Source organism: Triturus cristatus, chromosome 3_1 (genome assembly GCF_964204655.1).
Source record: "Triturus cristatus chromosome 3_1, aTriCri1.1, whole genome shotgun sequence".
In the NCBI taxonomy this organism is placed as follows: domain Eukaryota; kingdom Metazoa; phylum Chordata; class Amphibia; order Caudata; family Salamandridae; genus Triturus; species Triturus cristatus.
Window position 1 is genome coordinate 32880322 of NC_140583.1, and position 14876 is coordinate 32895197.

Consider the following 14876-nt stretch of genomic DNA (forward strand, 5'->3'; position numbering starts at 1 on the left):
ATGCGCCCGTTTCCTTGCGCTGCAGTGATAGTAATATCACACCTATATCTGCAGTGATAGTGATCTCACACCTGTAAATGCAATCATAGTAACAATACATGGGTATATGTAATATTCACTCGGAGTCCTTATTCCAAAATGCGTGGGTATTAACATTTTTAATGCATTAGATTAATGTGATGAAAAAAAATACATTAATAAAATCCAGTACCATTTACAATAAAAAAAAATCACACTAGTACAAATGCAATGCAATAGATTTCAAAATTACAACAAAGTGAGCTATTGCCATTTTGCATTATACCATTTGAATAATGCTTCACGAAGGGGAAAAAAACCCAATAACATTTACAATGCCAATAGCTCAAAACAATGTAATTGCGGGACCTATTGCATTGGAAATGCTTGTTCTATCAGCCATGACATGAAAATGCAGGGCAGGTGGCAGCACTACCTATTTCCCAGTTTGAACATAAATGCATTTTAAGAAGCTGCTTTGGTTTGAGGCTGTTGGTGCCATTTGCTGCACATATATCTAGTTGTAGTATTAGTAGGAGGTGGTTGTAAATAAACGGTTGTAGTAGGTGAACGTGGCTCCTTTCAGGATCAGATGTAACAGGCTGGTTTACTGTGGCGGTCCAAGGAAGTGCGCATGCGCATCCCTCCCGGCGTGCGCTCTCGAGGACTTTTGTCCCCGGCTGCAGGACGGCGTGAGTGCAGTGCGCGTGCGCGGTTCCCCAGAGCCTGGCTCCAGCATGGCCGCTAGGCGGGCGGCGGCGAAGCGCGCCTGCGCGCAGCCCGGCCTCGCGGGGCCGCGCGCACCGTGTGTATGTGTGTAGTGGCGCGGGCGCGCGCCGGCGGAGGGATCCCTCCCGGGTGATGAGGCTCGGGGGGTGAATGGATTGAAGAGTTCTTGTTTTTGTATCACAGTTTCTCTCTTTCGGGTGTTTTTTACTCCCTTTCCCTGTCACCCGTTCCTGGCCCGGGAGGGCCGAGGGGGGCCCGCTGGGGGCCTGGAGCCGGGCCCGGTGCAGAGGGAGCCGAGGAAGGAGGAGCTGCGGGAGCCCAGGACAAGAAGGCGAGGAGGAGGAGCCCCCGGGGGGAGCAGGAGCCGTGCCCCCCACAGACAGGTCCGGAGTGCTGTCCAGGGAGAAGGGGCAGGGGGGTAGGATGGGGAAGGGCTCTGATTGTGTTTGGCGGGGGAGTCACTGGGAGTTGTCATTGTGGAGTACAGTATTATAGTGGGCTTGTGGGGGAGGGCGGCTGTCGGAGGGGGAGCAGTGGGCATGCAGTTATTTGGGGTACAATACATGATCACTTGAGTAGGCCTGGTCTCTCTTGGGAGGGCTGCTACCATTCTAGGGGAGGGGGCACCTGGCCTCCTGGGGGGTTGGCGGGAGCATCATTGGGGGATGGAGGGGGATGTGCACTTGTCCACTGATACTTTTCTTATTTCTCGGTCAGGATCCGGGAGGAGGGGAGGGTGCCAGGGAGGAGAGAGAGAGCATGGCAGAGGAGGGGCTGCAGGAGTGCACAGAGGAGAGCTCATCAGAGGAGGAGGGGGCAGTGCCAGGAGGGGAGGGGCAGGGTTGCCAGGAGGGGAGGGGCACCCAGGGCATGAAGGTGACATGCACAGGGCCCGGAGTGCAAACTTCAGGCAGCAGGAGAGAAGTGCCCCGAGGCATCAGGTGCACCCGTCCCTGCCCACCTCAGAGCCTCACCCTCAGGGCACCATGAGCTTCTGATCTTGTGCTTCTCCGGTGGGTGGGGCCAGTGTGGGGTGGGGAGTGCACCCAGGGCATGAGGGTGACATGCTCCCAACATTGCAAAGGGCCTGAGTGCAAACTTCAGGCAGTAGGAGAGAAGTGCCCGGAGGCATCAGGTGCACCCGCCCCTGCCCACCTCCGAGCCTCACCCTCTAAGCACCATGAGCTTCTGATCTTGCCCCCTCCCTTCCCTCGTGGGTGGGATCTGTGTGTGGGCAGTGCATCTGGAAATGAGGGTGACATGCATCCAACACTGCAAAGGGCCTGGAGTGCAAACTTCAGGCAGCCGGAGAGAAGTCCCCGGAGGCATCAGGTGCACCCGCCCCTGTCCTGCCCAGCTCCGAGCCTGGCAGCAGAGGGGCACATCACCTCCTGGGCGTATTGAACATTTGATCTTGTGTCCCACCCGGTGCCGTGTAGTATTCCATTCCAGCATGGACAGCCATGCTGGCACGGGCGATGACCCTGGCAGGTGAACTCTTGCAGTGCAACCGAGAGCCTGTGGCGAGGGGCAGGGCCAAGGGCACCGTTCACCCAGCCCAAAGGTTAACAACCGAGCAGACTAAGCGTCTCTGAGCGAACTGCCGGGCAGTCTCGCCACGGGTGTGGGACAATGTACTTCTCACCTTAAATCTTAGAGACATACGTTTGTACTATAGAGGTTTCTTTACTCACTCCACGGGGTAGTTGGGTTGCTGTTAATTTCTTGTGCTTAACCCCTCCGGTCCTGGAATTTCAGGAGTGTCTTTCTCTTAGCCCATAGGGTGCTGACATTTTGGGGCGTGTTCGATATGTTATGTTAAGTGTTTTTTGTAAAGTGCACTATCGCCAGCAATGGTATCCTGGCACTCCCCAAGTGTGTGTGCCTAACTGCCTATGACAGGTTGGTTCATTGTAGGGCCAGCTCTTTGCGTCTTGCGGAATTTGAGAAGAGCGGAGAAGGCTTTCTCAAAATTAGCTCATAGGATGTCTCTTGGCATTTCAGGGGTGTCTCGCGCCCCCCATCACATTGCTGTTTGTTTCCTGGGGTGAAGTTCTGATTTCCATGCGCAGTGCTCACCTCTCCTACACCAATCACTGAAGTGGATGTGCCAAGATCTGCCACCCCCAGAGTGGTGGAGTTTGTGTGATCTGTTTCTCTGTGCCAGTAACAGAGTACTCTTGCCCTGTGTCGCTCTACATTGTCATACATTCGCATTTGTGCCCCCCAGTAGATGATTCTGCAATCCTATGCTGCAGGCTCAGCAGTCTCTTTTAAGCATGAGATTGGGGATAGAGTGAAGAGTGGTGGCACACTTTAGTTTCTCGATCATCCATATCCTGTTGTGAAACTTTTGTACCCTGGGACAACGGATGTGCCATGCGATTCTCCAAAGAGTAGTATCAACATTATGTATACTTTTATCATCTGCCATGCACAGTATCCCCCGTGGCCTGTAGTGCACAGTATTCCCCAGGGCCTGTGTTGCACAGTATCCCCTAGTGCCGCCTATGACGTAACACGCACTGTATTTGTAAATGATTTTAGCTAATCGTACAATAAATAATCTTTGACATACTTAGTGCACGCCATACAGAGTTCCCTTGAAGACCGTGCAGGCTGCTGTTCTGCTCTACGTATTATTCACTTAGTGACAGGCAGGCTCCTTTCTTGTTCAAGGGGCTCGTCACGGGGTGGATGGTGATGCCTTTTTCAGAGGCAGCATTCAAGGTCCACCTTCGTCATTTGCAGCAGCTTGTCTGTGCTTGTTTCTCTGTTCTTCGTGTCTCTGCCTTTGCATCTGAGAGGACATAGCCTTCGAATCTAGTGCCATCTTGGTAGCCTGTGTACATGTGATCCTGGCAGCCTGTGTTTACATGATCCTGGCACAGCCTGTCAGGCTGTGTACACATGATCCTGGTAGCCTGTATACACGTGATCCTGGCCCAGCCTGTATACACATGATCCTGGCACAGCCTGGCAGCCCGTGTACACATCATCCTGGCAGCCTGTATACACATGATACTGGCACAGCCTGGCAACCTGTGTGCACGTGATCTTGGCAGCCTGTGTACACATTATCCTGGCACAGCCTGGCAGCTTGTGTACACGTGATCCTGGCACAGGCTGTGGACACATGATCCTGGCACAGCCTGTGTGCACGTGATCCTGGCACAGCCTGGCAGCCTGTCTTTACATGATCCTGGCACAGGCTGTGTGCACGTGATCCTGGCACAGGCTGTGTGCATGTGATCCTGGCACAATCTGGATAGTCTATGTACACATGATCCTGGCACAGCCTGGCAGGCTGTGTACACATGATCCTGGCACAGCCTGTTTGCACGTGGTTCTGGCACAGCCTGGGTTTCCCTGCTAGCGTGTGAAGGCTCGTGTTAACTTTAACACCGAACGTAATGGTGTTTGAAAGGTGGGCCTTGGTGTCTTCGTTCTGTAGACCACATCGTCTGGGATGGGACTAGGAGTTGTCTATCCACACACCACTGACCCTGGGATGGGACTGGGAGTTGTCTATCCACGGAGCCTGGGATGGGACTGGGAGCTGTCGCCATGGAGATTGGGATGGGACTGGGAGCTGTCACCATGGAGCCTGGGATGGGACTGGGAGTTGTCTATCCACACACCACGGAGCCTGGGATGGGACTGGGAGCTGTCTATCCACACACCACGGAGCCTGGGATGGGACTGGGAGCTGTCTATCCACTCACCACGGAGCCTGGGATGGGACTGGGAGCTGTCTAGCCACACACCACGCAAACTGGGATGGGACTGGGAGTTGTCTATCCACACACCACGGAAACTGGGATGGGACTGGGAGTTGTCTATCCACACACCACAGAAACTGGGATGGGACTGGGAGTTGTCTATCCACACACCACGAAGCCTGGGATGGGACTGGGAGCTGTCGCCATGGAGATTGGGATGGGACTGGGAGCTGTCACCATGGAGCGTGGGATAGGACTGGGAGCTGTCTATCCATACACCATGGAGCAAGGGACAGATGCACGGGGCATGAACCGTTGCTGGGCTTTTCAAAGCTCCTGCAGTCTCTGGGTAAGACCCAAGAGCCCTCATTGTTAAGGATGTTGTCATGGCTTTAAGTGAAATGGAAAAACGGGTAGGGGGCATAAGGGGCGTGGCTGATGTAATTAAGGGCGTGGCTTAAAACACCTAAGCTAAAAATCTGTGCTTAGCATAGCATGCGGCCGACTGGTATTGTGCTGCTTCTGTCATTTGCATACAGATATTCTAATACAACCAGTGCTTTAAATGGAAAATTAGAAGTGCCGGTACTCACTAGTTAGACTGGGTGGGCAGTTAGGGGCGTGTCTGGGGCTTGTCTGTGAGCCAGAAATTTAAAAATAGCCACATAACACTTAAGCTTTAATGCTTGTCATGTAAAGCGCTTAAAAGCCCATGGGCCAAATTTGTGCAATATCAAACTGCCTCCTTACATAGGAGACATGGCAAGCAGCTTCTATGTCATAGGTGCAGGGCCTAATTTTTGGCTGTTTGATATTGCGCGAATTTGGGTTTGCCATTTAAGCGCTTTATATGACAGTCAGAACAATTCCATTAAAGCTTACTTTTTTTTAAGCACCACTGGTAAAGGGAGTTGTCCAAAATGACAGGATGATGAGCAGACGTTGGGATTTGAACCTGGTTCTCCAGGTCCGCTGTCAGCAGCTCTGACCACATCCTCATTCTCCTTTCGATGTCAATTAGAACCTATTACTGCCAGAGCACCCCAGTGCAGGAATACACTGGCTGTTGCCTGCCAGAGCGGCACATAAACACGCTCCATCTGAAAGGGTCATTTTCAATAGTTTTTGTATTGCACGTACCGGTACCTCAGGGCATGAGTCCTGCTGCTTCTGGGAGTACCGGTACTCTCCCCTGCCCGAAAATAAGTTCCGGTACTTGGGGAGAAAACTGAGAAGTGCCGGTACTCAGTACCGGTGTGTACTGGCCCATTTAAAGCACCGAATACAACAAGTAACATTCTACCTACAAGAAACCAGCATTGGCATAGCCAATAGGTCTCGCCTTTGGGACCTTATAAGTGTTTAGCCATGTAACCGTTGCATAACTAAATACTTATAAGGTCCCAAAAGCGAGACCTATTGGCTATGTAAAGCGGCCGTGTGGCCGCAAAAGTGATCGCAATCGCGATCAAACATCAAAGCGGCCGCGAAAGTAAGCTCGGACAAGCGCGGTGCGCGTGCCCGCGCACATGCACTGTAGCTCTAGGCTGGCCTGGTAGCACTTTTTGGAGCCCTCACAAAATGTCTCGCCAGACCAGCGATTGCGCTGGGTCAGGCGAGACCTAACTAAGAATTTTGGCTGTGCCAGTGATTGGTAGTCGCGTAAGATAAACATGCAGCAACTATGGCTTAGTTGCATAGAATATTGACAATGCTTCAGTTCGGAAATGATGAGACCGTGAAAGAACTAAAACAAGTCTCTTTGAAGTCACAAAGGCAGTGAAGGGTGGCACTGCTGCAGAGTTAAGATTTATTTTCACCCAATGTGTGAGGTCAAAAACAGAGAGCCCGATGGAGACCCGTCTGGGTGCCTGCTTTTTTAGAACTGCCAGTGCTAGGACCCGGCCCATTTAAAGCCCTGGATATTGTTATTTTCCTCTGCGGCCTGTTGGAGGCCTCGGTTGTCTCAGGCTGGCAGTCACCAAGCAGAGGTGGTCACCAAGCAGAGGCGGTCGTCAGCTTCTGGGAAGTCTCAAGCCAGGGGCCACATGAAGAATGACCTAGGAACTTTGGCCAGTGCCCTGGGATCGCCGTGTGCCATCTTCACCAAGGGCATCGTTCATAATTCCTCGGATTCACTGTTAGGAGTTAGTTATTCAACACTTTTCATGGCCTCATGCCCACCTCGAAAGCAAATGAGTCACGTTCCCTATTTTCCAACGACGAGAACAGTGCCCTGCAGGTGAATCTGTTGTAATTAATTTCCCTAGCGCCTCCAAGAGAAGTACTGGAGAGTTGTTCCACCAAAGCTGGACGTGGGTCGCTATCAGCCAACGTGTTAGCCTGATGGCACCCCCACCCTTGCCCTCCTGGGCTGGGTAGGAGGGGCAGAGAGTGCACTGGTTATTGTTCACAGATTCTGCCATGTAAGTAGTCTGTGCGCTCTTTGCTGTACGGGTGTGGGTCTGCAGGGAAGGGGTGGCTCTGGGCGGCAGGGATGGCTCTGCAGGGCAGGGGTTGGCTCTGCGGGGCAGGGGTTGGCTCTGCGGGGCAGGTGTAGCTCTGTGGGGCAGGGGTGGCCCCGCGTGGCAGGGATGGCTGGCACTGTGGGGGTCTGCAGCGCAGGGCAGGGAAGGCTGGTTCTGAGGGGCAGGGATGGCTGGCACTGCGCAGACCTACAGGGCAGGGATGGCTGGCTCTGCGGGGGCCTGCAGGGCAGGGCAGGGATGGCTGGCTCTGCAGGGCAGGGATGGCTGGCTCTGCGGGGCAGGGATGGCTGGCTCTGCAGGGCAGGGAATGCTGGCTCTGCAGGGCAGGGATGGCTGGCTCTGCGGGGCAAGGATGGCTGGCTGGCTGGCTCTGCGGGGCAGGGATGGTTTCTATGAGGGGCAGGTCAGGGGTGGCTAGGACTGTGGCGGCCTGCAGGGCTGGGCAGGGATGGCTGACTCGGCAGGGCAGAGATGGCTGGCTCTGCGGGGGCCTGCAGCTGGCTGGCTCCATGGGTGTCTGCAGGGCAGGGATGGCCGGCTGGCTCTGCGTGGGCCTGCAGGTCACGGCAGGGATGGCTGGTTGGCTCTGCAGGGGCCGGCAGGGCAGGGATGGCTGGCTCTGCAGGGGCCGGCAGGGCAGGGATGGCTGGCTCTGCAGGGGCCGGCAGGGCAGGGATGGCTGGCTCTGCTGGGGCCGGCAGGGATGGCTGGCTGGCTGGCTGGCTCTGCGGGGGCAGGCAGGGCAGGGCAGGGATGACTGGCTCTGCAGGGGCTGGCAGGGCAGGGATTGCTCTGTGGTGGTCTGCAGGGCATGGTTCTTGAGGGCAGGGTGTGGCTCTGCAGGGTGGAGATGACTGCAGGGCGGGGATGGCTCTGTGTGGTTCTGCAGGGCACGGATGGCTCTGTGGGGCAAGGATGGCTCGGGGTGGGATGGCTCTGCGAGGGTCTGGCTGCCGTGGGTTTGCGGGGAAGGCTCTGCAGGTCAGGAATGGATGGCTCTGTGGGTCTGCAGGGCCAGGGGCGGCTCTGGGGACCAGCAGGGGATGCTTGTATCTATAGTTTCCAGCAGCTCAGAGGCTGATAAAGGAGTCCCTCAGGAATCAGCACTTAGTCCCATTCTATTTAACGTCTATGTAGCACCCCTAGCTGGGGTCATCCGGTCATTTGGCTTTGAAGTAATTTTAATTGCAGATGACCCTCTGCTAATCGTCACCTCGAGACCTAACCTGCAAGACACAAGAATCAGGTTTATCAATTGCATGTCTCATGTAGCCAAGTGGATGCATAAAAACCTAACCTGCAAGACACAAGAATCAGGTTTACCAATTGCATGTCTCATGTAGCCAAGTGGATGCATAAAAACCTAACCTGCAAGACACAAGAATCAGGTTTACCAATTGCATGTCTCATGTAGCCAAGTGGATGCATAAAAATTATCTACAACTTAACCTCTGCAAGACCGAAGTGATTCTATTTGGCAAATCATAATCATTCTGGTCAACGGCATGGTGGCCCACCAGCATAAGTCCCTGCCCCACACCAAAATCTACGGTGTGAAATCTTGAGGTTGTGATAGATGATAAGTTATCCATGAGAGACCATGTAAATCAGAGCCTGGCCACATGCTATGGCACCATGGGAATACTACATAACCTCTTCAATGGATTCTGCTGGAATCCAGGAAAACGCTGGTTCAGGGTCTAATAATTAGCCGATTAGATTATGGCAATTCACTAATGGCCTCCATTAATGAAGACCTATTTACCAATGCAGAACACCGCCGCCAGACTAGTTTTGAATCTTCCTTCAAGAAACTCGAGTGGTACTCACCTAGGAGAAACCTTAGGTCTGAAGGAAAGCATCTTCTCACACCTCTGAAAGTGTGCACCGTCAGAAATGGTGGTAGGTCTTTCTCTCACCTGACCCCTCAACAATGGAATAAACTCCCAACACATATTCGTGCCATCTTAGACCATGAACAGTTTAAAAAGTAGCTAAAAACATGGCTATTCTAAATCCAGTTTTTTCATATCGTAGGTGATATGTGCGCTTTGTGGTCATAACATGGCTCTGCATGGCAGGGCATGGCTCTGCGGCCTTGCCCTTCGTGGTGAACTGGGCACTTAAAAGAAGTAACCAAACCTCCTCTCTGCCCCTTTCCGGCACCACCATGCTGACTTTTATGCATAGTTATCCAGTTGCGTTCTCTGACATTTCACATATTTGGTTGTGAAATTTCATGTATTTGGTCTGTTTACGCCAATTTCTTCCCCCTTGGTCAGAAACACTTGAGACCCAATTAGTTGGTTGCACATTTTTTTATACCTTCCTTGCATAATTTCCTTCTAATTAAATGTATATGTAGCTATGAAAAGTTAGAGCTGAATGCTTCAGAGCTGTTCATTAAGGCAATCCTATTAGTTGGTTCCTCTCCGGAGACCTTGGGAAGAAGAGTTTCTAATGCGGTCTCAGTGATACATTCATTAAGGCTGAAAACCCTCCAATAGAAACACGTAAATAGGATGTCATGCTGGCCTGCACGTCCAATTGTAAAATTTATGCAGCTTATTTACGTGCCCAAGGGACGGATGTCCCACCCCTCAGCCTCCATCAAAATATAGAAGAATTGTAATTTGTTTAGAGCCTCCATCAGTGGGATCAGCTCAGTTGAAGTCACTTTGTGATTCTTCTGAAGAGCTTGGCACCTATAAACTACAGATGTGTTAACCTAGCAGCGCTGAGGTACCCATGGGCGTATAGCGGAGTACAGTTCATGCATCAATACATTCACCCTGGTTTGTTATATGAAGACATCAGGGACTCGATCGAGGATCCTTTCATCAACATTGCTCAGACATAGAAGTGACCTACCAAGATCAGGTTGGTGCAGAACCATAGCAAGTTACAAACTTGTGTAAGAGCAGGGACCCGCTTCCCTGTCTGGGTACACAGTGGGTATTAAAAGAATATCTCCTGTGGCAACGGTGGACCTTCCCTTACAGCAGTGCCAGAAAAGCAGCCATTCTGGAAGTTGGAAATCAGATGTGAACAATGCAGCTTATTTATTCCAGGAAAGTATGTAGAAATCTTACTGAAATGGCACACAGTGGGCAAAGCCTTGTCTTGTAGGTAAATCGCTGGGTCCAGAAAGTTGTGGAAGCTTCGGTCCAGACTAGCGCCCTTGATCAAGGAGCTGAGGTGCTCTCTTATCCCTTGAGGATTGGTTGGTCTCGTTTCTCACATTGAGCGCTCTCCTATCCCTCTGAGGTTGGAAGGACTTGTTTCTCGCATTGAGCGCTCTCCTATCCCTCTGAGGTTGGATGGACTTGTTTCTCACATTGAGCGCTCTCCTAACCATCTTAGTTTGGATGGACTCGTTTCTCGCATTGAGTGCACTCCTATCGATTTAAGATAGTAGAGGCTTGTTTCTTGCATTGAGTGCATTCCTATCCCTCTAAGATTGTTTCTCACATTGAGTACATTCCTACCCCTTTAAAATTGAAGTGGCTTGTTTCTTGCATTGAGTGCATTGCTATCCCTTGAAGATTGGAGGGCCTCATTTCTCGCATTTAGCGCACTCCTATACTTTGAAAACCTTAAGGAAGTTTCTCCCTCTCTTGCCTAGGGCGGCGAATGAAACTGTTATCTGCGCCCTTATTCTGTCTCGGCTAGACTACGCTAACACCCTTTACGTTGGCATTCCGGGCTATCTGCTAAAAAAGCTGCAGGTGGTCCAAAAGTCAGCACCCAGACTTCTTGAGATTCCCTCCAGGATTGGCGTGAGATCCCACTTATGCTCTCTGCACTGGCTTCCCGTAGCCAAACGGGGCAAATTTTAATCTTTAGTTATGGCCCATCGTGCTCTTCATGGTCATGGCCCTCTCTACCTGCAAAAACGCTTTTCTTTTTATACTCCAGCGCGACACCTGCGTTCCATGTCCCAGTGCCTCGCCAAGGTCTCCTGCTTTAAATGAAAGCTCTTTTGCCCGGAAAGCTGCTGTTGCATGGAACGCTCTTCCTTTCGCCCTTCGGAACATTCAGGACCCGCTGATTTTCAAGAAGAACCTGAAAACACAGCTCTTTGTTTAGTACCAGACTTTTGCCCCACATTGCCTTACGCCGGGACACACTTGAGTATCTGTGCGCGTTACAAATCAAAATAACATAACATATACCTCCAAGATTGGAGGGCCTTGTTTCTATCATTGAGTGCATTCTTAACCCTTGAAGATTGGAGGGGCTTGTTTCTCGCATTGAGTGTAATCCTATACCTCGAAGATTGGAAAGGCTCATTGACCGCACTCCTATCCCTCAGAGATTAGAGAGGCTTGTTGCTCGCATTGAGCAGACTCTAATACGTCGATGATTGGAGGGTCTAATTTCTTACGTTGAGTGTGCTCCTATCCCTCTGAGGTTGGATGGACGTGTTTCTCGCATTGAGTGCGCTCCTATCCATTTAAGATTGGATGGGCTCATTTCACGCATTCAGTGCATTCTTATCCCTTTAAGATTGGAGGGGCTTGTTTCTTGCATTGAATGCATTGCTATGCCTCGAAGATTGGAGGGGTTTGCTTCTCGCATTGAGCGCACTGTTATACCTCGATGATTGGAGGGACTCGTTGTGTTTTGCGATGTTTTATGACAGAACCCTTTTGGCTCCTAATGTACTCCATAGCACTGGGAGGTAAGTGTTAGAGCGCAGTGCCGTGAAAGCTTGTTTTAGAATATTTAGTTTGCAGTTATACGCAACAGAATAAAGACGTGTAATACTAGACTGTGTGTGCCAGTCATTGGCGGGTACCCAGGTTGGGAAGATGGTACAAATTGCGACGAGATATGGGATAAGTAACGCTCTACGGTTTGAGGGGCTCGTTTCTCACATTGCAGAAGGACATAAGCCAGTGACTAAGCTTCCGTTGCTCTGTGCTCATCTGCACTGATAGAGCCTCAGATCTCCACAATCGCTCGTGCAGCCCTGATATTCAGAACTTTCCTCAACGGTTTCACTTCAATTTTGCTTACTCAGCTTATTTACTAACTCGACCTAGAAAATGCATGCAGTTCCATAAATAAAAATAAGCATCGGCACGCTTAAAAGGACCGATAAAATAGAAGCTCATGTTTATGACATAAAATCAGTAAAGTCGTTTCCGTTTAGAGCAGCATCGACCCTCAGTCGTGCAAATCAGCATGAATCCCAGATTCACTTCCCAGAAGTAAGATATGTGTTTGGGATTCTGCAGTGCAGCGCTTTGAAAAGCCTGCTCTTGCTCTACAGGAGTCTGAGAGGCCCTACCCAGCCCATTTGGAGCTCGTGCTCCCACACATACTATAGTTTTAAAACATCAGCCATAGATATTTACACCCTAAATAAAAGTATGGGAGACCGAAGCGCTTCACCCCGCTGCTACTGTGTCCTTGTACTGACGTAGGATTCCGAGTTTCAATTGCTCAATCAACTTTTTTGGGAAAAGTTTTTAGTTGTTCCACTCGCATAGCTACCAGATTTTTTTCTTTTGCCAGTGTTCTTCATTTGTAGTAAATATCTCCAAGTTCACTCTTACTGTCTGATTGTACTTCCAGAGATAGTGTCATGGACCTTATAATCAAAACTAGATCTGTTATAACAGCCCTTTATCACCTTCTAGTTATCAGGACGCACCCTGGACTCCCAAAGGCTGTGAATTGGTTTTTTTAAGTATAATTTTATAATTGTGTGAATCCCAATTACCAGAAGTTGATGTCTTCACTTTTCCTTGCGCACCGTCCACTTCTGGGGCGCACTCGTTTGAAGTTGATGTCTTCACTTTTTCTCGCGCACCGTCCACTTCTGGGGCGCACTCGTTTGAAGTTGATGTCTTCACTTTTCCTTGCGCACCGTCCACTTCTGGGGCGCACTCGTTTGAAGTTGGTCTTCACTTTTCCTGGCGCACCGTCCACTTATGGGGCGCACTCGTTTGAAGTTGATGTCTTCACTTTTCCTTGCGCACCGTCCACTTCTGGGGCGCACTCGTTTGAAGTTGATGTCTTCACTTTTCCTGGCGCACCGTCCACTTCTGGGGCGCACTCATCTGAAGTTGATGTCTTCACTCTTCCTGGCGCACCGTCCACTTATGGGGCGCACTCGTTTGAAGTTGATGTCTTCACTTTTCCTTGCGCACCGTCCACTTCTGGGTCGCACTCGTTTGAAGTTAATGTCTTCACTTTTCCTTGCGCACCGTCCACTTCTGGGGCGCACTCATTTGAAGTTGGTCTTCACTTTTCCTGGCGCACCGTCCACTTATGGGGCGCACTCGTTTGAAGTTGATGTCTTCACTTTTCCTTGCGCACCGTCCACTTCTGGGGCGCACTCGTTTGAAGTTGATGTCTTCACTTTTCCTGGCGCACCGTCCACTTCTGGGGCGCACTCATCTGAAGTTGATGTCTTCACTCTTCCTGGCGCACCGTCCACTTATGGGGCGCACTCGTTTGAAGTTGATGTCTTCACTTTTCCTTGCGCACCGTCCACTTCTGGGGCGCACTCGTTTGAAGTTAATGTCTTCACTTTTCCTTGCGCACCGTCCACTTCTGGGGCGCACTCATTTGAAGTTGGTCTTCACTTTTCCTGGCGCACCGTCCACTTCTGGGGCGCACTCATCTGAAGTTGATGTCTTCACTTTTCCTGGCGCACCGTCCACTTCTGGGGCGCACTCGTTTGAAGTTGATGTCTTCACTTTTCCTGGTGCACCGTCCACTTCTGGGGCGCACTCGTTTGAAGTTCATGTCTTCACTTTTCCTGGCGCACCGTCCACTTCTGGTGCGCACTCATTTTTGCAGGGGGTAGTGAATCTTGCACAATGCTCAGCTTTTATAAGCACACATTTTATTTTAATTATTTTGCCTACGGAATTGGAACAGAACATTGAATGCTCCGAATTGTAACTTTTTTTGTGTTAAGCTAAACAGGGAAGTAAATGCCAGTAGTCCCGCGTTTGAGGCAGTGTGACCACACATGTGCATGGAGCCCACTTCCTTTTGTCTGAACTAGGAGTGCCAGCAGTACATGGCATTGCTTCTTTTCACCTGCAGGTGCAGTCTCAAATCACGCCTGTCTCCTTGCTGTAGAGCGAGTGATGTATGATTTGCAGCAAATGGTAGGTGTCGACTGCTGTACCTACCCAGTCTCCTACATTTCTTCATGTTCTTGGCGCCCGCACACTTCCTGCTTGATTTCCATCTCTTCTCCTCGGTTTTTATTGCTGCTGTTCGACTTTAATGAATTCAGTGCATTTCGCGTGGTGTCTGGAGACCTGTACTTTAACCCTGGCTTCTGTGTTTGAACACATTGTGTGATCTTGCGCACATGACTTTCTTTCCCATTACTCTGTTACCCACCTACACTGTGAAACAGGCTAATGGTTTGCCTCTCTCACATCTTGAGAGCTAACGTAAGAGCGGCCCAAGGGCCCACCATGTGTACCTCTCCATTGAGGGCAGCTTCCGTGCTGAAGTCCGTGCCAGCTCTGATAAACGTGTGCTGCTTGTACGTCAGAGCTCTGTGGCGGCCAAGGCATGTCCTGCTAAACATAACTCCAGGTCACCAGCATCAAGCCCACAGATAGGCTATTTGGCGCCCTGTTGGAGGTCTGTGCTGGATGGTGGAGCAGCGACCGTCACCTTCCACCGCCTGGTGCCCAGAGCTTTCCCGAGCCGAGGCCTCACCTACTGGGGGCCTAGGGACGTGACACCCCTGACGACAGCAGCGGGTGACAGTCTTTGTCCTAAAATATTACTTGACCGACGACAGGCGGCGACTCTGAGAGGTTAGCAGTGTGTAGCAACACTGAGGCGCCTGGGTAGCAGTTCACGGTTACGCGTTTCTCGGCGCTAGATTTCACTCCAGAAGAGTGGTGAGGATGGTGCATTGTTTCCTAGAGAG

General features: G+C 51.0%; 1 protein-coding gene across 6 annotated transcripts in view; it reads left to right on the plus strand.

Annotated features, from left to right (window-relative positions):
* Window positions 1-838: 838 nt before the first annotated feature.
* PHF21A (PHD finger protein 21A) overlaps window positions 839-14876 on the plus strand; it is a 737785-nt gene continuing 723747 nt past the window's right edge. For 4 of the 6 annotated variants that reach the window (XM_085646699.1, XM_085646701.1, XM_085646696.1 and 1 more), the window contains exon 1: window positions 839-1130. The gene's annotated coding sequence lies outside the window, so the exon portion shown is untranslated. The remainder of the gene's footprint in view (window positions 1131-14876) is intronic. The other 2 variants (XM_085646698.1, XM_085646697.1) reach the window with 2 other exon arrangements.